This window comes from Panthera pardus, unplaced genomic scaffold (genome assembly GCF_024362965.1).
Source record: "Panthera pardus isolate Hobbes unplaced genomic scaffold, ASM2436296v1 HiC_scaffold_16, whole genome shotgun sequence".
NCBI lineage: Eukaryota > Metazoa > Chordata > Mammalia > Carnivora > Felidae > Panthera > Panthera pardus.
This window is the reverse complement of record NW_026526721.1, coordinates 36371643-36395727: the sequence shown is the minus strand read 5'-3', so window position 1 is coordinate 36395727 and position 24085 is coordinate 36371643. Positions and strand designations below refer to the sequence as shown.

At 33.6% G+C, this 24085-nt stretch overlaps 1 pseudogene; it reads left to right on the top strand.

Moving 5' to 3' along the window:
- The first annotated feature begins 4576 nt into the window (after nucleotides 1-4576).
- On the top strand, nucleotides 4577-5904 carry LOC109254314 (mothers against decapentaplegic homolog 2-like; annotated as a pseudogene).
- The last annotated feature ends 18181 nt before the right edge of the window (nucleotides 5905-24085 follow it).

Here is a 24085-nt window from a genome sequence, read left to right as displayed (position 1 = left end):
GTATATGCACATTCATACCTTCTTGTATAAGTTTATATTTTTAGTAAAATCATCAGTGTGGAATTTCACAGGCTTGTATGAAATTTTATAGTGGGTTTTATAGTAGTTAAGTAATTAGTCAAGTAAATCTTCCTCGAAATTATCGTACACTATAAAGTTTGTGGTATAAAAGATAAAATATGTCAGTGATCCTTGAATTTTCAAAGAATAGATGCATCATATACAATATATAAAAATGCTAGCACTTTACTAAAAAAAAAAAATCTGAACCCAAGGAAACCTAATGACAAAATGTAAAAATAGTTTTCATTATTCCAGAATTAGGACAAAAGTGTCAGAGATATAACATATTGGCTAAGTGATAAGGATACTTAGGCTTATTATTAGGAAAAACTTGTAAAGCAAAGAATATGCTACATATAATACCAACAGTCATCTTTTGTCTATAGAGATGCCAAGTAATGTCTCGTAAGCTTGAATTATTTGCATAGAAACTGTCAGAACAAACCAAGAAAATTCCTTAAATTATTTTTATGAATTAATGTTGGAATTTATTTTGTTTAAGATACTGCTTGTAGCACATTGGGAATTTCATATCTCTGGAATATAAAGAAGCCTCTGGCATTTTACTCCTGCTACTTCATGTGTGCACACATTTCTACAAAGAAGGTGCCAAAATCTAGTCAAATGGTTCAAAATGATGAGCAAGAGTGAAAGTACATGATCTTCGTCCCAAAGAGAGTTAAGTCTCTTTCACACTGACATTTAGGCAATATGAACTTCAGTATACTCCATGGGGAAAAAAAAATGACAATTTCTTGATTGATGAGGAGTTGGTGAGGTAGAAATAACTGTGGCAAGCTCTGGCCAATAATCCCTATATATTTCTTTCACAGTTAATAAAACTTCAAAACCTGAGGTGTTGTAGTAAAGTAATTGTAGCATGGTTCTTGGATGATGAGAAGAACATTAGTGAACATCCATTAATATGTGTGTTTTCTTGGCAAATTTTTTAAATAATATTTAATATATATATGTTTGCTGATAAGAAAAACACAAAATTTCTTCATCCCTTAGGAGTTTATGTATTGACTTGTCCCCCCCACTACCATGCGTAGTAAATTTTAATGATCTATGTTATTTGTTAGTGATATTTTCACTATATTAAATCTATCCATAATTTTTTTTCAGTTGAATTGTTCTGATGTTTTAAATTTCCCCCCTTTAAGATTTTAGCCAAGTATATTTGATGTATTTCACTGTATTTCACTTCTCTATTTCTTAAACAACAGGAACTAATGAGAAATTAAAAGCAGCTGTAAACACTCAGATTCAATAATTTTCTCAGTCATGATTTTGGTGCAGTTAAAACTGACAAATAGTTTATTATATGTTGTCAACATTATGGTAGAATGTTCAAATTGTTGAATATGAATTTAGGAATATTCCCCAACTTACATTTCTGTTATTTTCTAAAAGCTGACACAGAGAAGTTTAGCACTTTGAAATGCAGATTTCTTAAATTCCTCCTATTAACAATACCACAAAAGGTGATTGTTGAAACAAGTTAAATACTATTTACCATGATGTTATAGAAGACTATTATTGACTGTAACATTTCCATTATTATTAACCACAGCTCGTAAACTGATTCCTCTAGAAAGTATATTCAGAATTCTATCAGAGAAGGCAGGTCTTTTTTCCCCCAACTAAGCAATGGGAATGAGAACTCGGGTTGTTTCAGCAGTAGGGAAGGGATTCCAGAATGATCTTCCCTAAGGTGACATCTTTAGGTGAACAGAGATTGGGCCTGCTGGAAGCTGATATAGCTTATTTATTAATTATACTTGTAAAAACAAAAATAAATCTCTAAATGAGAATTCTTTTTTTAAAAGTTTATTTATTTGGGGGGGGGGGTACAAGCTGGAGTAGGGAGGGCAGAGCAACACACAGAGAGAGAATCCTAAGCAAGCTCTGCACTGTCAGCACAGAGACTGATATAGGGCTTGATCTCACAAACTGCAAGATCATGACCTGAGCCGAAATCAAGATTTGGACACAATCGGTTGAGCCACCCAGGTGCCCCTCTAAATGAGAATTTTAAATGTTACTGTATATTGACATCTACTGCTGCTTTCTGGCTACCTGGAACCTCACAGATGGGTCAGCCTTTTAGAGAGAGTGTGTCACATTCTAAGATATTTACTCCAACTTACTATAATAAGACCTGGCATTCTTCCAGAGAAGATGCTTTAGGATAATGTTTTGAGAAGAGATCGGTAAAAGAAATTTACAAAAATATTTGAAAGCTAATAGTATAATATTTTATTTCACACACTTTAGTCTATATCTGAATGATAATTTCACAGTGGAGTTTGTACTTCTAAAAGGACTTTTGTGCACAACACTAAAAAAATTTCACCATTAACATATGTAGCTTAGTTATATAAAAGGGTCATTCTAATCCTAAATTAATATAGAGCGATGCCTTATAAAATAAAGAGTAAGGAGAAATTCAGTATTATTATTTTAATGGTAATTGATAAAAATCTGTATCTCTTGAAAGCTAATCCCTGTAGTTATAGATTAGCATGGTAGTTTGGTTATCTTGAGTAAGAATACAAACAATTATAAAAATGGTTGAAATAAAACTGCTAATGTTTATTTTTTGAACAAGATGATGGAATTGATAAAGATAAAAACTAATTTAGTATAATATATCTATAGCATGTAAACATAACTGACATTAAGTATTTAGTTTTTTGGATAACTCTTCTGTAGTTACGTAGAATTTCACCATATCCTCCAGCTTTTTGTATGTGTGTGGGGAAAGTAACATCTGTTGCTTCATTTAATAATCATTTTGAGTTTATTCATAAATTAACTTATTGTGTGTATACCTGTTAATGTATAGTAATTTAGCATAAACTTTAAAAACTACTTTCCTAGATAATTATGAGTAAGAAACATTTCTTGTTTTCATATACTACTTATGAAATAAGAGCTAATATTTCTATAGTACTTAACAGGCTCCCAACACTGTTCTGTGTGCTTTAACATAGATATATGCAATCTTTACAGCAATCCTGTGTGATAAATTCTATTACTATCTCCATTTAATAAATGAGAAGACTGAGGTACGGTGTTTAAATAACTGGCCAAGATTACACAGCTAGTAAATGTGGAAAGAGTATTATGTAATTTATTTATTTTTACCAAAGATACTTTCCAATTTTTAGGTATAGGAAACTATTCAGGATTCTTTTGAAGTCATCTACCTTAAGAAGGCAGTCTATCTTGAGGCATGATCTTCTTAAATACCTAAACACAAAGAAAACAAATAGGCAATCACAATGTTTTTTTGGTATTATGTGGTAAATTACATAAGAAGTCAGTCAAGCAAATAATATATACGGTAATTTGGTAAGAATGGCATTACTGAGTATTTTCAAGGAGGGGGAATTACACAATTTGAATAAAGTGCAGAGAATGGATTGTCAGGCAACAATGATAATTTGCAGAAATTCAGAGGCAAATTAATGATAGCAAGACGAAATTAGTGGCAAGTAGCAAGAGAAAAATTAGGGAGTATTTAGAAAGTGAAATCCACTTGTGGTTTGTTAGATATCGGCATGAAGTAGAAAATGGGCCACTGAATAATGACACATAGGCTTCTGGGCTAGGCACTAGGGTAGTTTCTATAGACAATCATTTATTTAGACAAAGTGAAAGGTAAAAGCACCAGCACTGGCAAATTTGGTTGGAGGATAAATGACTTCAGGTACTGACAAACTGATTTGAGTTATAATGTGGGAGATTTTGTATATGTGAAAGCATGGAGACAAGTTGGATTCTGCTATAAATATTATACTGTTTTTAGATTTTCAATTCAATTTTTTAAAAATCTGAATTCAAATCAAAGCATTATGTAGAGTTAATTTTACAGAAGTTCTTATGATTTATGTGACAAAATGGTGGTTTATTGATTATGTACTTCAAAACAGTCTGCTTTTTATAATCTTTAAAAATGAATGTGTAGTGTATGACATTTTAAAAAATAAACTTTACACCAGGGCTTCTGTGAAACCTTCTTTGGCCAAAGTTTGTCCAGTCCTCAAGGTACTCCATGGGGCAGCCCCCATGCTTTCCCAAGGGGTAAACAAGTGTCTACTCCTGGCTTGACTACAGAAGGTGGACCAGGGCAGTGGTCCTCAATAGACCTTATCCAATGATGAGACAAGAGACAATGGAAGGGGCCCTAGGCTGAGACACTGAGGCATGGTGGTCAGCAGTGCTTCAGGTTAGATAAAGAAGATATTTTCTGGGACACCTGGGTGGCTTAGTCGGTTGAGCGTCCAACTTCGGTTCAGGTCATGATATCACGCTCTGTGAGTTCGAGCCCTGCGTTGGGCTCTGTGATGACAGCTCAGAGCCTGGAGCCTGTTTCCAATTCTGTGTCTCCTTTTCTCTCTGACCCTCCCCCGTTCATTCTCTGTCTCTCTCTGTCTCAAAAATAAATAAACATTAAAAAAAAGAAGATATTTTCTTAGTGTGGATTGCTGCCTTTGGTAAGAAAATGTCCATCATGTCATTCACTCCACCAGTTGTGAAGAGACTGCTGGGACAGAAGAAATCATCTGGTGAATCTAGAGGAACAGGTAGAGGAGAGAAGAATTGACAGGAAGAATAGTGGTATGAGGAAGTAGTTAAAAGTTTGAAGAAGAAACTAAAGAAAACAGGACAATTAGATGAACTTGACGAAGGCATCACTACTCAAAATTGTAACGCTAAACATGTTACCATACCAAGCCCTCACTCTGAAATTTGGAGACTAAGTACACCATGTGTGATAGATCAGTGGGATACAATGGCCTTTACAGCTGCTTTGAGCAAACAGGGCCTCTCAATGGTCATCTTCAAGTATCTCATTGGAAAGGACTGCCATATTTTATATGTTCCTGATTATGGTTCTGGCCTGGTATTCATAGTCATCGTGGACTCAAAGCAATGTAAACTGAAAATGTGCTTTTAGTCTTTAAAGGTATGAAGTATGTTTAACTTCACTACTACCATAGATTGGAAACACAAGTGTTGCCTTTGGTATTGAAATAACATAACTGGTACCTCTAGATAATTATACCTATTCCTTTACAGAAAACACTAATTTCCTAGTGGGAATTGAGCCACAGAATAAATTATATCCTAAAAACTCCATCCTCTGGATGTATCAGTGAAGATGGAAGAACAGGTGATCAACAATGGAACACATGTATGGATATAGGATCTACAGCAAAAAAAAATCCTACTACTCTTTGCCTGTTAATCATAGTTGGATTTGCATCCAGTTACTCAGAACCTGCATTTTGGTGTTCAGTATCATGTTATGAATTAAACCAGAGGGTTGAAGAGAACTTCCATACATCATAGCTCTCACTCGCTGTAGATGGCTTCACAGATCCATCCAATTAAGAAAGGTTCTGCATAGGGTTATTCTCCAATGTCAACCAAAAAGCTACATAAGAATGACAGAAAGACATATAGGAAGAGGAGTGTGCTTATATTATATAGGTGGGAAGTTTTTGCCGAGTGCCTAAGTGATAGTGCAATCTTTGTGCAGAGCCTCAAGGGTAGTCAGATATAGAGCTGGCACCCTGCAGCAAGAGTGTAAAATTCCACCAGGCTGCAATTTGAAGATCTTCACCAACCAGGAATTTACTTCTCTTCTTACTCAGTGTGCTAATCAGTTTTGAAGTTGTGTATCAGCTGACTAGAATATGTACCATGAGTTTTGTGAAAGGGTGGGAAGCAGAATACAGAAGGCAGATGGTAAAGACTGCTCACTGGATTGAACTTCCTCTGAATGGACCTCTACAGTGGTTGGACAAAGTATTACCTCACATGTGATCCCTTCAGTAGGAGGCTCAAGCATGTCATAAAGTTTCATCACCAATCAAGCCCTATCAAAAGGCTTAATGTAACAACGCTTTTGACATAGTATTTGTATGTGGTGCCCATGGAGTGTTTACTGTCCAAAAGTTTAATAAACAAACACTTAAAGTCTCATTAATTGAAGTATCTTGTAGAGTAGGTTTTCTGTGTTTGAATATTAGATAGGAAAATTAGTATCTAGAAATACCCTCCCATACAGGAAGAAGAGAAGATTTTAAAGACATACTGATGCTGTCTTAGGCATAAAACTGAGTCCCAAAGGTTTACTAATAACAGTAGTAGTTATATATACAAGTAATGTATCAAGATTCAGTATCAACGTATTTGTACTGTTGATATACATTTCTAATTTACATAACTTAGGTATGTGTATGCGCTGTTTCTTAATTTAATCATACCTTCATAAAGTTACAATTACTCAATCTGTTATTTCCACTTACCCATTATTTTTGTCTTTTTTAATATATAATATATATTAAGACTTTCATGGCATTTAGAAACAGATTTTCTTCTAGAAAAACTAATTTTTCTGCCTTTTGCAAAAAAATGAACTTTTGGGAGGGGAATAGAGGAGAGGAGAGGAGAGGAGAGGAGAGGAGAGGAGAGGAGAGGAGAGGAGGGGAGAGGAGAGGAGAGGAAAGAAATTTGCAACAAAAGAGAGTTCTATCAGTCTTCAAAAAAGCAAAAATACTTTAATCTGTTTACTGTGTTAAGCAGTCACACATGTAGAAAATAATAATGCAAATAAATTAATATATTACCAAATAAATGAAATTCAAATTAGAAATTAGAAAATAAAGTATTTTGCCTGGCTGTCTTACTAATTACTTGCTGCTAATAAGAATTTTTCCTACTATTGAAGTCTGCCTGACTTTGCCTGTAGAGAGTTTATACAAATTAATACATTTGTGACCTTTCCATCTAAAAAATATAAAAATCTCTGAGATGACAAACATGCTGTTTCCACTTAAATTTCTTCTCATAGTTTTAAAATTATGTACTTTTCTGATACTTACAATGAGACATATTTAGAAGCATCAACTGTGGCCTACATTTTACTTTGGCCTGTAGTTTGTATTTACTGTTATTGTAAGAAACTGTTGAGAGATATACATACCTGATAGTTGCCCTTTGATAACTGTGAGCAGAATGAATTTTCTGAAAGGAAGGGAAACTAATAGACTGTGATTAAATCTTTCATTCTATTATTGGGTGGTTATTAGATTAGTTATCATGAGAAATGTTTAACACTTTGCACAAGCCTGAGGCAGCTCATAGATATCTTTTATTGAAGTCCTGTAGCATATATCTAAATTAATTTTATTCAAAATCTATTCATTCACCACCTTTTGTATGCCCAGTTTTTACCAGGAGCTGAAAATACCTTTGAAAAAGAATGATTCTCTCAATACCACTGTGTGGTTTAAGAGATAAATTTTCAACACAATACCTTAAATATATATATATATATATATATATATATATATATATATATATATATATATATATGTTTTTGGCTTAATAATCAGAAATTATAGGGTGCCTCAGTGGCTCAGTCAGTAGAGCATCTGACTCTTGATTTCAGCTGAGGTCTTGATCTTACAGTGTGAGATCAAGCTCTGCGTTGGGCTCCGTTCTGGGCTTGGAGCCTGCTTAAGATTCTCTCTCTTCCTCTCCTTCTGCCCCTCCCCTGCTCACAAGCATGTGCATGTGCATGTGCTCACTCTCTCTCTCTCTCTCAAAAAAAATAATAATCAGAATTTATAATTTTAGAGTTTAGACAAAGAATTGGAATACATTACGAGTTCTAAGTAGTAATTATCCCTCTGAGATTTATATGAAACACCTATGAAAAATAAATATATTTTTAATAGAGGTTCAATGCACCAAATAGACAATATAAGATATATGATATTTACCATGAATATGTTAATAAAAATGAGGAAGTTGATTAATGACATTATAAACATGACCTTAATAAAGCTAATATTAAATAAAATATCCAATTAGTTGGATTTCATTAGCTTGCTGAAAGACATTCTCTTGTGTACTGTAGAAAAATGTTGCAAAAAATTGGAAACCTTTGAATGATGCATTATGTGCTCCTGATAATTTAAAATTTTAGTGGTGATAAGAGAGTATAATCTGATTTGTGTGTTTGGTCAGATCACTCTATTGATCTTGTACATGATACCATTCCATTTGGAAGATGAAATTGAAATGAATATCCAAAATGATGCATTTTATTGTCAGTGCAAGTAATCATTAAGGCTAAACATCACAATGCTAGCAGCTACTATATCCTAATAACTGTATTGAAAATATTGAAAGGAAATTCTACATTACCACATTCTGTATATTATCTAGAACAAGCAAAATATTTTATTTATGCATGTTTATAACATAATACAAATAGGCATGTTTCTTCTCTGGTACATGGAGTTTACCATGGTTAGTTTGGCATACTAAGCTTATTTAAAGGTATGTTTACTTTTTAATTTCAACTCATAAAGCCAAAGCCCACATTTATATAAGGCATTGCAAATTGTGCTTACATAGTTTAGCTACTTTTCACTATGCTTTTCCTTACTTTGTCATTCTTATACCTATGTTGACATAAAGTAAGCGTGTATATTTGTCCCTTACAACTTATTAATAAGAATGTTATTCATGATTAAGGAAAATGATAATTTCCTAAGACATGAAATTGCAGCATGCTTACTTGTTACTATATTTTAGGCTATATTCTTCTTATAAATATCTTGCATGTATGACAGGAAGGGGACAAATTGTAACAATAGCTTTGAGTATGTATTTCCTTACCAAATACATTTTGCATTTTCAAGCACAGAAATATATGCAGGATACTTTTGAAGTAACAATAATTTGAAAGGGAGTGTAAGTTTGCCATTTAAAGAGGTAGCATATTTGGTTAAGATGGTTTGGTTAAGAATGTGCAACTAGATATAATTTTTTGTGTGTCTGTCATTTAGTTCTACTACTATTTCCTTTAATAAAAATCTGAAAATGTACTTTACTTCTGTACCTTACATATTTTTATGATTACAAAGAGCCCAACCAAGATGAATTGTAGCTGTGGACTAGTGTTGTTAAAAAATTAACCTTACCCAAAGAGAGGTTGTCCTTTGCCTTAATTTTCTGAAAAGTAATCTCTAATGCTTGGGACATCCTGCCTGATAAAATGTCTTTATTGGCCAGGGGTCCTTGGAACATGCCTTATAGTCTAGGCTGACAGTCATTTATGGTGACAGCTTTGGACCTATGGAGAATTTAGAGGCCTCTGTCAGCCACATGGCCAGTCAGGCTTGACACATGACCAAACCCCAATTAAATTCTGGACACCAGGCCTTGGATGACTTTCCTTGTTGGTCATATTACACGTATATTATTACACCTCAATCCTGGAGCTGTTAGTGTTGTTCATAACTCCACTGCAACAGTACTACTAGAAGCTTCAAACTTGGAAATTCCCTAGATTCTATCCTATGAACTTCTTCCTGTAGGTGATAATAATCTGTATCTTTTTTCTTTATCAAATAGTAGCTATGAGGATAATAGCTTTTGGTGAGTTCTGTGAGTCTGAATGAAGGTGGTTTGGGGGACCCCTAGACTTATGTTTATGTATGAGAAGTGAAAATGGCTTGGGGACTTACAAACTTTACACAACTAAATATCTCTTTAAAATTTGGCTTTGGAGTAGAGTAGGAGTTAGTAACAGACTTCTAGGACAGTTAGTGTGGGTCTGGGCATATAAAGAAGCTGCCAAAATCTTGTGAAAATTACCTAATTTAATGTTTTATAGCACTTAGAATAGTTCTTAAAGCAAATTAAGCACTACATAAATATTATCTCTTGTCTTAATTTTTGACATAAATAAAGTCTTTTAAGTATGACTTTAATATAGCAAGCACTAGTTAAAGAAGTGTGTACAGTCAGTCACTGTTAAGATCTTAATTGATTTTTGTTGATTTTGGTCAACTGCCATAGAGCCTCTACTCATCTGTCTCCTCCATTCACTCTCTAAATGAAGGGATTGAATTTACAGTTCAAGGTTCTTTGTTCTAGAATCACCTTTCCTGTTGATGTGATGACATTTTTGTTCTTGAACTTAACATCCATAGATCTGAGTAAATCTATTTTTCTGGATATTTTCCTGAGGTAATCAGCCAAACATTAGTTTCTTCAACTAGGACAGTTATTTTCTGTCCAACTTTTGAGCATTATCAGAAACTTTGTATTTTTTATTCATATAAAATGATATGTTGACTTTTTTGTTATTTGTGTATAATAGATGCATTGGATCTTCTCTCTCATATTAATATCTTTAACTACTTGATAATCTTTACATGATGGTTAAATTCAGTACCTATAAATCTGATGATGCCTTCTGAATTATTATTTATATAATGCCTTATGTATGGTTTACTTTGACTTATTTGAAACAATTCTTTGCATATTTTTGTCTTTTAATGATAATGCACATTAGCTTTTTATTTAGGAAAACACATTTTTACTGTTTTTATAAATCTTTAATATATATTTACAATATAACCACAATTTTTATTTTCAATTTTTAAAGTGAATTCATTCAGACAACAGACAAGTGACAAGCATTAGTACATTTCCTGACTGCTTGCCAGTTTATTTTTTTAATTTAATTAGTTAATTAATTAATTAATTTTTTAATTTACATCGAAGTTAGCACATAGTCCAATAATTATTTCAGGAGTAGATTCCGGTAATGCCCCTCCCCCAATGTGTAACATCCAGTACTCATCCCAACAAGTGTCTCTTAATGCCTCTTACCCATTTAGCCCATCCCCCACCCACCCACGACCCCTCCAGCAACCCTCAGTTTGTTTTCTGTATTTAAATCTTTTATGTTTTGTCCCCCTCCACATCTTCTTTATCCACTCATCTATCGATGGATATTTGGGCTCTTTCTATACTTTGGCTATTGTCAGTAGAGCTGCTATAAACATTAGGGTGCGTGTGCCCATTTAAACAGCACACCTGTATCCCTTGGATAAATACCTAGAAGTGCTATTGCTGGGTCATAGAGTAGTTCTATTTTTTTATTTTTTGAGGAAACTCCATACTGTTTTCCAGAGTGGCTGCACCAGTTTGCATTCCCACCAGCAGTGCCAAAGAGATCCTCTTTCTCCACATCCTCGCCAACATCTGTTGTTGCCAGAGTTGTTAATGCTAGCCATTCTGACAGGTGTGAGGTGGTATCTCCTTGAGGTTTTGATTTGTATTTCCCTGATGATGAGTGATGTTGACCATTTTTTCATGTATCTGTTTGCCATCTGGATGTCTTCTTTGCAAAAGTATGCATTCATGTCTTTTGCCCGTTTCTTCACTGACTGTTTGTGTTTTGGGTGTTGAGTTTGAGAAGTTCTTTATAGATTTTTGATACTAATCCTTTATCTGTTATGTCATTTGCAAAGACTTGTCCTATTCTGTTGGTTGCCTGTTAGTTTTGCTGATTATTTCCTTCGCTGTGAAGAAGGTTTTTATCTTGATGAGGTCTCAAGACCTAAACATAAGACAGGAAGCCATCAAAATCCTAGAGGAGAAAGCAGACAGAAACCTCTTTGACCTCATCCCCAGCAACATCTTACTCAATTCGTCTCTGGAGGCAGGGGAAGCAAAAGCAAAAATGAACTATGGGGCCAATTTATTTTAAAGTGTATTGTTTCTTCCTTAAGCAACAATTAGCCCATAAAGATTTCACTAGACTAATTTTCAATTATTACTATTTCATTTAATATCAGTGATCATTTTGTTTTCATATTTGAAAAAAATATTTCTAACATCTTTTGTATTCTACATCAGATAATGGCTTTTCTTAGGGGGGCATATTCCTTAGATATGTTGTTTATGAATTATCTGAAAATGATTGTCAAAAATCATTTGTAGTCTGAATCTTTTGAGCTCATTTATAAAAATATTTTGGTATATTTTTCAATTGTCTTTATTCTAGATCTGGAGTTGTCAAACGTTTCCTTTAACGATAACCAGATAATAATATTTTAGGCATCTGGTTCTTCTGGTCTATGTTATAACTACTTAACTCTTGCACTGTAGTACAAAAGTTGCCATGGAAAATATGAAAATAAAAGAATCTAGCTGTAACATAATAAAACTTATTTTAAAAAAAGATGGCCAGTCCATGAGCCATAGTTTACTGGCCTCTGCTGTAGATTCATTATAGATATAGATATAGATATAGATATAGATATAGATATAGATATAGATAGATATAGATTCATTTTATATATATATATATATATATATATATATATATATATATATATATATATATATCAGCAAACAGATTGAAGTTATGGCAAAGTAGAAAACACTATAATAAACTTAACTGTTTTTAATGCTAAAACTTAATATTCATGTACTACAGGTTATCTCACCTGTAAATCAGCAAACAGATTGAAGTTATTGCAATGTAGAAAACACTATAATAAACTTAACTATTTTTAATGCTAAAACTTAACATTCATGTCCTACAGGTTATCTCACCAGAAAAATTTGATTCTTTAAAATCAATTTATAAACCTAGACTAACAAACTATTCTGGTTTGGTTTGGTTTTGATTTTTTCTGTGCAAATTCAAGAGTGAGGAAAGATTGGAAAATAAGTGAACAGTGTTTTAGGGACATGTGGAACAATATTAAAAACTCCAATATATCTGTAATTAGAGTCTCAGAGAGAGAGACATAATATTTGAAGAAATAAAGGCTGAAATATTTGCAAAAGCATTGATGGATACAAATTTACAGATTTGAGAAACCGAGCAAAACACAGAATGAAAACAAAGAAAATAACCTAGGCATATTGTCAAAATACTAAAATCAAAGAAAAAGACCAAATGAAGATGAATCTTGAGTAGCTAGAGAAAAACAACATGTTTTGCACAAAAGGATAATGATTTGAACACTCATTGACTTCTCATGAGAAACAACAGAGGCCTGAAGACAGTGGAACAATGTATTTCTAAGTGCCACCAAAATTTATTTCTCCATCCACTGAGATCTTTTAAAAATTAAGTTGATATGAAGATGTTTTCAGGTAGAAAAAACAAAGAGAATTTTTTGCAGAAAACCTGTACTTTAAGAAATGCTAAAAGTAGTTCTTTAAAAAAAAGATAAAAAAGTACAAAGATAAAATGAAGGATAATGATATTAAATGGAAGCTTGAATATGGAAGAGATATTAACAGAAAAAAATGATGAATAAAATGATTTATTTCCTTATTAATATATTTAACAGTATATAATTGTTTTGAAGAAAAATTATATTATTGTCTTGTGGGATTTAAAACATACATAGTCATAATATATGTATATATAACAACTGCAATATAAAGAACTTAGGATGGGTAAATTGTTAAATATAGTCACAAGGCTTTCACATTTTATATTAGGTGTAAATATGTTCTTTCTCATGGACTATGAAAATGTATGGAGGTATATTTTAATTCATAGAGCAAGTACTAAAAATGTGTGCAAATAGTTTTATCTAAAATGTCATTACATAAACTAAAATGAAAGTCTAAAAGTATTCCAGGAGTTCAAAAGAAGACAAAGGGTACAGAAATAAAAAAGAGAAAAATAAGCAATATAAAACAAAACTCTAAAATTAAATCTGAGTTAAGATAGCAGAGTAGTAAGGGGAGTCTAGGCTTGTCTCATCCCTCGAACACAGCTGGATCAACATCGAACCATTTTGACCACCCAGGAAATCAATCTAAGCATTAACAGAACAATCTGCATAATTTGAGGGACAGAATATGTCAGGTACAAAGTGCAGAAAGGTGAAATGGGAGAGAGAGAAGAGTTGTGGTGCTGCAGAGGGGAGGGAGCTGTTTTCACAGAAGAGAAAGACAGAAGGAGAGAGAGAGCAGTGCATCAGGTTTGCAGAAGAAAGTCCTCCCCCTGAAAGCAGCTAGAGAGAAAGAGTGAAAACAAACACAGGAAACTGCACAAGAAAACTGTTCTCCAAAACCGTTGATGGGGAAATAGGAGAGGGTTTCAATACTACCAGTTTTTTATAAACAGAAGAATCTGAAGTTTCAGAGGTTAGCCACTGGTGGTCCTCCAGAAAGGAAGCTGAGCAGAGCCCCAGGAGTGGCCAGCATGGTCTAAGGATCCCCTGGGTCAGCTGGGCACAAGCAGTTCCCCTGGTTGGAGTGCATTTGGTAGAGGTGATACAGCCTCACCATGGGCAAAAGACCCAGTGAGCACCATCAAGCCGCCATGTTCACACATATAGAAACAAAGACATGGGCTGAAGGCAGCAAACCCTGGAGCCAGCTGTATGTTGTGATTTACCATAAGCTCTAAACCTCTGCTATGCCTACTGGCACCACTGTTTCCTGGGACAAGCTGGCCACAGCATAGTGAGCTCTTCCTCCACATCACTGCAGGTCCAAACTGTGGGGGTCTCTGAGTGTGGGGTTTTGAAATGCAGCTATGCCTGACATAAAACTTTGGAGAGAGATGCTGCCTGGTAAGTAGACAGCTTGGACACAGGCAGGGGGAAGGTGGGGAGGGCAGATGGGAAATGGGGCACACAGGAGAGATGACTGTGCATCGGTGAGTGCTCAGACTTCCTGTTCTGGAGAGTAGAGTGCAGGTTGAAGTCATTTTCACCTTTAGCTTACCAATACTGATCGACCCCCATAAGCTAAACAGGACCACTGAATGGAGAATGGAAACCTGACACTAAGCTCTGTTTCCCTGTGCCCTCCAGGCACATCTCCACTAGGGCAAGTCAGCCTGAAAATCAGAAAAGCAGGCCTCGCCCCGGAGGACCAGCACAAATCCCTTACACAAGCTTAGTCTATTGACTATAGACTTCTGCAAAGTTTGAGATCTAGGGGAAACTGGATCTAGCTTCATTTGTTTTTTTGTTTGTTTGTTTGCTTATTTATTCATTTTTTATTGTTACTTCTGTTTTTGTTTTTGTTATTCTTGTTCTTTTGTTTCTTGGATACAGAAAGAGTAAAATTTTTTATTTGATTTTTATTTATTTTTTATTTTTTTAATTTTTATTTTTTTTCCATTCTTTCCTGTTTTCTCTTTTTTGTCAACCTTCTCTTAACATGCAAACCAAAACACACCTATGATCTGGCTTCATTTATTTTTTTTTTTTAATTTTTAAATTTTTATTTCAGTCTGTTGTTGTTATTTCTTTCTCCAAGATGACAAGATGGAAGAATTCACCTAAAAAAAAAAAAAAGAGAGAGAGAGAGAACAGGAAGAAATGACAGCCAGGGATTTAGTCAATGCAAATATAAGTAAGATGTCTGAACTAGAATTTAAAACGATTATAAAGATATTAGCTGGGCTTTGAAAAAGCACAGAAGGGGGTGCCTAGGTGGCCCAGTCGGTTGAGCGTCTGACTTCGGCTCAGGTCATGATCTGAGAGTTCGAGCCCCACATTGGGCTCTATGCTGATGGCTTGGAGCCTGGAGCCTGCTTCGGATTCTGTGTCTTCCTCTCTCTCTGCGCCTAACCCACTCGCATTCTGTCTCTGTCTCTCTCAAAAATAAATAAACATTAAAAAATTTTAAAAAAGCACAGAAGATAACAGAGAACCCCTTTCTGCAGAGATAAAAGAACTAAATCTAGTCAGGCTGAAATTAAAAATGTTATAACCGAAATGCAAACCCAGAGGGAGGCTGTTGAAATGAGGATGGATGAGTCAGAGGAGCAAATTAGCAATACAGAAGATAAAATTATGGAAAACAATGAAGCTGAGAAGAAGAGGGAAGCAAGTGTCAGGGATCACAAAGGCAGACTTAAGGAACTCAGTAATTTATTAAATCATGATAACATTCGTATCAAAGATGTCCCAGACGGTATGGAGGTTCCTCAAAAAACTAAGAAAATAACTACCTTAAGATCCAGCATTTGCACTATTAGGTATTTACCCGAAGGATAAAAAAAATACAGATTTGAAGGGGTGAATGCACCCCAATGTTTATAGCAACATTATTAACAATAGCCAAACTACGGAGAGAGCCCAAATGTCCATGATTGATGAATGGATAAAGATGTAGTATATGTATACAATGGAATATTAATCAGCCATCAAAAAAATGAAATCTTGCCATTTATAATGACATGGATGAAGTCAGAATGTATTATGCTAAGCAAAATAAGTCAATCTGAGAAAGGCAAATACCATATGATTTCACTCATATGTGGAATTTAAGAAACAAAACAGATGAACATATGGAAAGGGCGGGGAAGAGAAGAAAGAGAAACAATGGACAAGAGACTCTTAATGATACAGAACAAACTATGGGTTGACCGAGGGAGGTGGGTGGGAGATGGGCTAGAAGGGTGATGGGTACTAAGGAGGGCACTTGTGGTGAACACTGGGTATTGTATGTATGTGATGAATCAATAAATTCTACCCTGAAACCAATATTGTACTGTATGTAAACTATAATTTAAATTAAAAAAGGGGAAAATAAATAAATTAAGCAAATTAAATCCAACCTCAACAATAATTGCACTAAGTAGCAATGAACTAAACATACCAATTAAATGTAATGATAACAGAATGGAGAAAAATAATTCTACAAATGATGTATTTAAATAAAGTGGTATAGGGATGTTGAAAAGCATAAGAAGCTTACGTAGACTGTGTGTGCTAGAAAATATGGGGAGAGTAGATTTCCACAACAAATAAAGGGCAGTATTTAATAATGATGAGAGATGAATTATTCAGAAAGACCAAACAACTAAAAATATGTATGTTCAAATAATAGAGCTTCTAAGTATATGAAGCATGACTGGATAGATATGGAGAAATAAAATATATCATAAGCAGATTGCAATGTTAAATTTATCTTTCAGAAATTGATAAAAACAACTAGAAAAAAAAGTTAGGGAATACATAGAAAATCTGAAAAACACTCTTAATCACCTGGAATTGACTGTGATGTGTAGAACATTCAATCTAATAGCTTCACAAGATGCAGTCATCTCAGTTGAACATGGTATGTTCAGCAAGATATATCACTTGATGAAACTTAATACAACATCAAATAATTTAAAAATCCAAATATTGTGCAGTTATTTTTATGAGTAAAATGCAATTAGAGTAATCAATAACATCTCTGAAAACTACAAATTTTGTTAAGTTTAACCGTAGATATAAATAAATAATTCATAGGACAAAGGAGATCTGTCTCTCATCCTTGCATACACATATACAGACACGGATACACATGAAAATAATTTGAACTAGGAAGCATAACATATCAAAGTCAATGTGATGCTGGCTATAAAAATAATTGGGTAAATTTATAGTTGTAAATTTTAGGTAAGAAAAAAATTTGTAAGTAAATTTATAGCGTGACAGATAGGATTACTCATTGTATAATCCACTTAGATGAATTTCTAGAGGAAGCTAGGTGAATATGTGCCAGAAAATAATCAGAATTATTGTTTTCTCTGGGTAAGTGGATACAAGATTGAAAGAGAAGGCATGAAGGAGATTTCTGTAGCAATGATGGTGTTTTCTCTCTTATTTGGGATTTCAATTGCAAATGGCATATGTATGAGGATTGATTATCCTTCAAACCACCTAAAGAGATTCATAATAACAAGTAAAAAAGATAATACTAGACAGCATATTCTCTGACCACAATACAATAAAATTAGAAATCCATGACAAAATTCAAATTTTGGATTTTCAAATTCAAATCGAAATTTTAAACATGTTATTAATCAACTGTTGGGCCTAAGGGAAAATACAGACTAATATTTCAGAACATTTTGGAAATATATAAAAGAAATCAACTAGAATTTACAGCATAATATGTAATTATAAGAACATTTATAGTAAACAGATTTATATTAAACAAAAAATAAAAACAAAAAATGAAAAGAAATTAAACATGTAATGATTGAGTAAAGCCAGAAAGGGAAGCATTGTAAACCAATGGTGAAATAATGTATCCAATTCAGATATCCTTCAATAAGGGACTAATTGAATAAATTATAATTGGTCTTGTATTAGTATCTAGGTTAAATGATCGCAGCTGCCTTATAAATAATCAAGTAACTATGTATAAGGTTAATGTAAGTATTTGATACGTAAATACAATGATCTTCTTGAAGTTAAAAACCTGCACAGATGAATAACATGAAAATAACATAGGAAAATTTTTACTGGGTGCCTGAGTGGCTTAGTCGGGTAAACGTCTAACTCTTGGTTTTGTCTCAGGTCATGATCACACAGTTTGTCAGTTCCAGCCCTGTGTTGGGCTCCACACTGACAGTGCAGCCTGCTCGGGATTCTCTCATTCTGCCTCTTCCCTGCTTGTGCTCTCTCTCTCCCTCTCTCAAAATAAATAAACTTTAAAAAAGAAAAAGAAAAAATGTTATTTCTATCTTAAATAAATTTAACATGGAAATTAAAAAAAACTTTTCTATATGGAATATTGATAATCAAATAATGGGGAATGGTAGCATAGTGTTACCTATATAAAATATATCCAAAACCAATAGTGATTAGGCAATTCATTTATTGAGAACATAGCTATTGTGTACTCTGAGGGGATTCTCTGGAATCTTTAAGTGAATTAATCTAACTTCATTACTATGTAAAAAGATAGAATTATCATTATTTTAATTCTGTATTTGGTTTATTGTAGGTATTACATTACCTTGGAACATTACATTTCAAACAATAGTTTCTTAAGTAAAATGATTTAGATATATTTTATTTGGTCATTTTGTACAGCTAAATATTAACTCTGGCAGGAAATTCAGACTTGGTTATCATATAACTATTGGCAAAGGAATTATGCAAAATAAAATTAGTACTTAATAAATGACACCTGAAAATTGTTTAATGAACAACAGAAAAAGGAGTGCACCTTACTTTGCTGTATTAAAAATTACAATTTTTAGGAAATGTGATATGAATAAGAAAAGATACAAGTGGGGCACCTGGGTGCCTCAGTCAGTTAAGTGTCTGACTCTTGATCTTAGCGGCTCAAGTCATGAGATAAACCAGGAGGTTGGTGAAATAGAGCCCTGCATCCAGCTGTGTGCTGACAGCATGGAATCTGCTTGGGATTCTCTCCCTCTCTCTCTCTGGCCCTCCCTGCTCATGCTTACTCTCTCTCTCTCTCTCTCAAATAAATAAATTAATGAATGAATGAATGAATGAATGAACAAACCTTTAAAAATTATTTAAAAGGAAAGAAAAGATACAAAGTTCAAGAATAAAACCTTTCTTATTCCTATTTTTGTCCTTAAGCTACTCAGCATGTGTTTCAACTGAAAAAAAAAAAAATGCATCCACAAAGTATATAGCTGTAGACTAATATGATCCTATTTAACTAATTAAAACAATAAGTACAAATTCAATTAAAGCATTGTTTCCTGATTTTTTTCAGTATTAGACACTGCAATACCCTTTCTTTGTTTAGATACACTCTCCTTTTACAGCCTTCTAAAAAGTTCCTAGTAATGTATTATTTCTTTTAATTAAAATGAATTGGATTTTGAGAATTTCTTGGCATCTTCATGACACCTCATAGCTAACTATTCATGTGGAATGAAAACCATAGGCCAATTTATTATTCCTTTTATCATTCTTATTGCCATATTCTCTAAAGACAACTTAATTGTAGCTCAATGAGTTAATTCTGCTATTCATCCATTATACAATGTAAATAAATGTCTATAATTTTAATCTTTTTCAAACTTAAAGAGTGTTCAAACTGTTTATAATTAGGGTCATGTATCAAGATTAAGTTGGTTTTACTTTGTCTAACATTTCCAGTATGAAAGTGAATTCTATGTATTTAACATTTATCTTTGTATTTTTTATTTAAATTGCAGTCCTTTCTTAAGGTTTACAGTAGTAAGCACTCTAAACTCAAGTGTCCATTGCAAAATAAATATTAACTCTTACTGAAAAACATACTACCTTAAATTTTAATGAATATTCATGAATCTTATTTATGAACTGGCTAAATTGGAGACTTAAATTGGCCTCTCTCAAAACAAAATGTACCCTGTAGGGTGACTTTGGGAGGATATGAGTTCTCTTAAATTTTAAACTATAAGTATCCCTGCTGAAGTATTGATTTTCATTTATAGGGAATCTACCACATTATTTTCTGCCCATCATAGGATACCTTTGTTCATCTCAAATAATTCCCCCTCTCTCTTTTTCTCTTTATGTCTGTCTCCCTCTCTCCTTCCCTCCCTCTGCTCCTCCCTTCTTTCCTTCCTCTCCTCTTACTCCCTCCCCTTCTCAATGAGATTATAGGACATTCAGTTTTGATGCCAAGCATGAATCTTTTTCAACTCCTTAAACAATAGAAACTCTGTAAATTTAGAAAAGGGACATTTTGTGTGTTTTTTAAAGTTGAGACAGAAATAACATTCCCTTGAGTTTTACCAAATCTTTTCTTATCTCTGCATGTCTGTCTTTATCCATCTACATTAAAATAGGTCTGTGTTTATACATTCCCTGGTGGTTCCCAGTCTGGATTTTTAAAATAAATGGATCATACAATTTAGATATTTCAATCATGTTTTATCTTTTGTTCCTTTAACATTACAAAATCAGGTTCTTGTTTTTTATTTTGTTTTCCTTTTTTTTTTTTAGGTTCTATGAATTTCAAAGCATTGTTAGGCTTGAGAAAAGAGCAAGATATTTATCAATTCACAAAGAGCTTCTTACTATTTTAATAGCAAGAGTGTGGTACACATTTCAAAATTCTATAAAGTATAACCATATAGCTCTAAGTATAAAATAAATCTTGGTATACCTGAAGAGCTCTCCGCAGCCTCAGTAGTCTTGTTTTTTTTAGACTTAGCTTAGTATAATGTCCCTTTCCCTCTATTTAGCTATTTAAAATCAATGTTCGAACAAAACTTCCAAGGTGGTAAGTTGGGTCAGCGTGCAGTAGAGAGATCTTTCAGACTGTGTTTTCTTTTATCTCTTTGTTTTATGAACACTTCCACATTTAGCTGTCTTATGCCCTCTGGGAGATCAACGAACCTCAGAGTATTTTCTTAAAGCCTTTTCTGAACTTCTACCTTTATTATGAGAATTGTGAAGTCTTTTCTCTGAACCTTTTCCAGTTGATTAATGTGGTCAGTGCTGTGTCTTTGTGTGAGCCACTTTGATTCCTCTCCCTGGGACTGTATTCACACTTTTTTATACTTTTTTGTTCCTTATTGATTCTCCTGCTATGAACTTCTCTTTTTTTCCTTGGATATTGAGATTCCACATTACACATCCAATTCCTTTAGCTTTTAAGAAGGTTCTTACTGAATTGTTCATTCAACAGCAGGACTGGGAAAATCCAGTAGAAAAGATTCCTAGTTTGAAGATACTCACAAGAGGAAACTAAAACTAAAGTAAAAATCAATAAATAAATGAATCCCATAAATTATTTCAATCCAAATATGGAATGTTGAAGGAAAGGTATTGTAAATGTTGTATTATAGAATTTTGGAGACATAAATGTTTATAAATGTCATATAGTCCAACACTTCATTTTACAAAAGAAACCGAATGAGAAGGCCAAGCAGTTTGCCAAGTATGATCTGAAAGAGGAAGATAATTATGGTAACATTATCAAAGGAAATTGGTCTTGATCTCTCCTTTCCAAACTTTTGCAAGTTTTCAAACTTCGTAAGGAATTGGTAGAGTCCTTGATATGCATTAAACTAAATAGTTGATCCATATTAATGTAAATATAATGTGAGATTTCAACAAAAGTTGTGGGTGTAAATACTTTAACCAAGAAATACTAAGAAAATTATTAAAAAAATTAGAAAGATTCTGCATTCAAACTCTCAGAGCATTTTTTTAACTCTTTTGTCACTTCAAAGGTACCCAGACAAGAATATGTACATGATACGTTAGGATGTATCATGTTTAGTACGTGATGTTTAAAAACTAGACAATGCGGAACTTGACTTAAAAAGGGGCCTTTTTGGGGCGCCTGGGTGGCTCAGTCGGTTAAGCGGCCGACTTCGGCTCAGGTCATGATCTCACGGTCTGTGAGTTCAAGCCCCGCATCGGGCTCTGTGCTGACAGCTCAGAGCCTGGATCCTGCTTCAGATTCTGTGTCTCCCTTTCTCTGACCCTCCCCCGTTCATGCTCTGTCTCTCTCTGTCTCAAAAATAAATAAACGTTAAAAAGAATTAAAAAAAAAAAAAGGGGCCTTTTTGAATATACACAGACATGTATGTATATATATACATATCAGTATACACATTTCAGTATTATATACATCCACACACATACATATGCATAAAGTAAAATAAAATGTTGAGGTATGTATATACTATGATTTTGCCTGAAGACCTTTGTTTGAGATATAAAGTGTATTAAATTTACTTGTAACCAATGAGCATATTGTCTTCATTTCTATTTAAATTTATTATTTAAACTAGTGAAGAATGTATTTTTATTGTTAGGGGCAAAAAACCTGGCTGTTCTTTTGGGGGGAGTGGGTGGGGAAAGGATTCCTATAATCTTTTTAACAGCTTAGATTGCTTTTGAAATTTACTATCACTCTTCTTCTAATAATTATGATTTTAACAAACTTTTCTGGAACCTGAAGCAGAGGCTTAAATATTACACTGTTGTTCTCTGCTTTTTTCAAAAAGATAACTTCTTTTGTCAATTGATTTCTTTTGTGGAAAGCAGACTAATTTTACTACCAAAAATAATTAAAAAAAAAAAAACAGATAAAGTAAGGTTGTGAAAGACATCTTTTTTTTATTTCATATTATGGATAATTTTTGCAGTGACCAAAAATATTTCGCCCGTATTTTAGTGACAAGACTTTTGGGAAATTTCCTATATTTTTCTTCCAAATTTCATTTTTTAAAAATGATATAGGTTTATGTATTTATGTTTCACAAAGAAAGGAAACTGATGTGAGCCAAAATAAAGGAGCCATGATCCCTGATTATCATTAACTCGGAAAATATAAAGATTAATGTTGATTGACCAATGTGAGCACAGAACAATACTTAGATATGTTACATTGAACAGATAAGCTAAATCAATAAAATAAAGGTATAATTATTGTACATCCCTCCATGAAATATGTTAATAACTGTAGGTTGGAAATAGGTGAAAATAATTTCACTTTGTGTTTTCTCAGGACTCTAAAGTCTTACTAATATTAAACTAACTTTATTAACTACCCCTTCTACAGGTCAAATGCAGTTCTGGATATTGAAAATACAAAGGCATAAATGTCATGGGCTCTGAATAAGCTTCCAAATTAATCAAGGAGAAAGACCTGTTATGGTAGTTTGTTCCACAAATAGAAGGGAGTGACTTCTAAACTGAGCTATGAATGTTGAGTCAGAATATCACGAGTTTGGAGGAGGGGTGGGGCAGTAGAACAAGGGCAATAGCAGTGAATACTCTAATCTATTGTAAATGATGAACTAATTCTCTGAGGCAAAGGAAAGAATGTCATATTAGGAGAAATGAAATAATTATATAACAATTGGAAGAGGATGGGGTGATAGTGTGTGTACCTGTGCGTGTATGCATGTGACACTCATACACGGGTGCACCTTCATTTGTACTGGAGGTCTTAGTTTAAGAGCAAGAATCTGGAAAGAAAAGCAGGAGGATATATTTGCTTTGCCCTTTTCATAAAATGAGTAAATGCCAGTTTTCTATATCAGAGTGTTAGCTAAGTCAGGTTGATGAAGTAAAACTTCTCCAGCTTTGTTTTTTCTCAAATCCTTGTGGATAAATTGGCTGGGCCAAGGCACTGAGGATCTTTCTAATCCTTGTTAAGGAGGTTGGACCATGTTCTGAAGGTAGAGGGATGTCACTGAAGAGTAATAAGAGAAATGGGAATGATCAGAGTGTGTTTCCTAAAATCACTGTAAAGGCTGAATGAGAAAAGAGTAAGATTAAAAAGCAGAGAGCAAGTTAGGAGATTGACAATGGATAGAGATATATAGATTAATAGAAATTTTATGCAGATTACTGAGAAATATAAAAGTAACCCCTGATATCTGAGACGTGATAGCTAGGTCTTGGTGTTCTGTGGCACATAAACAATTTCA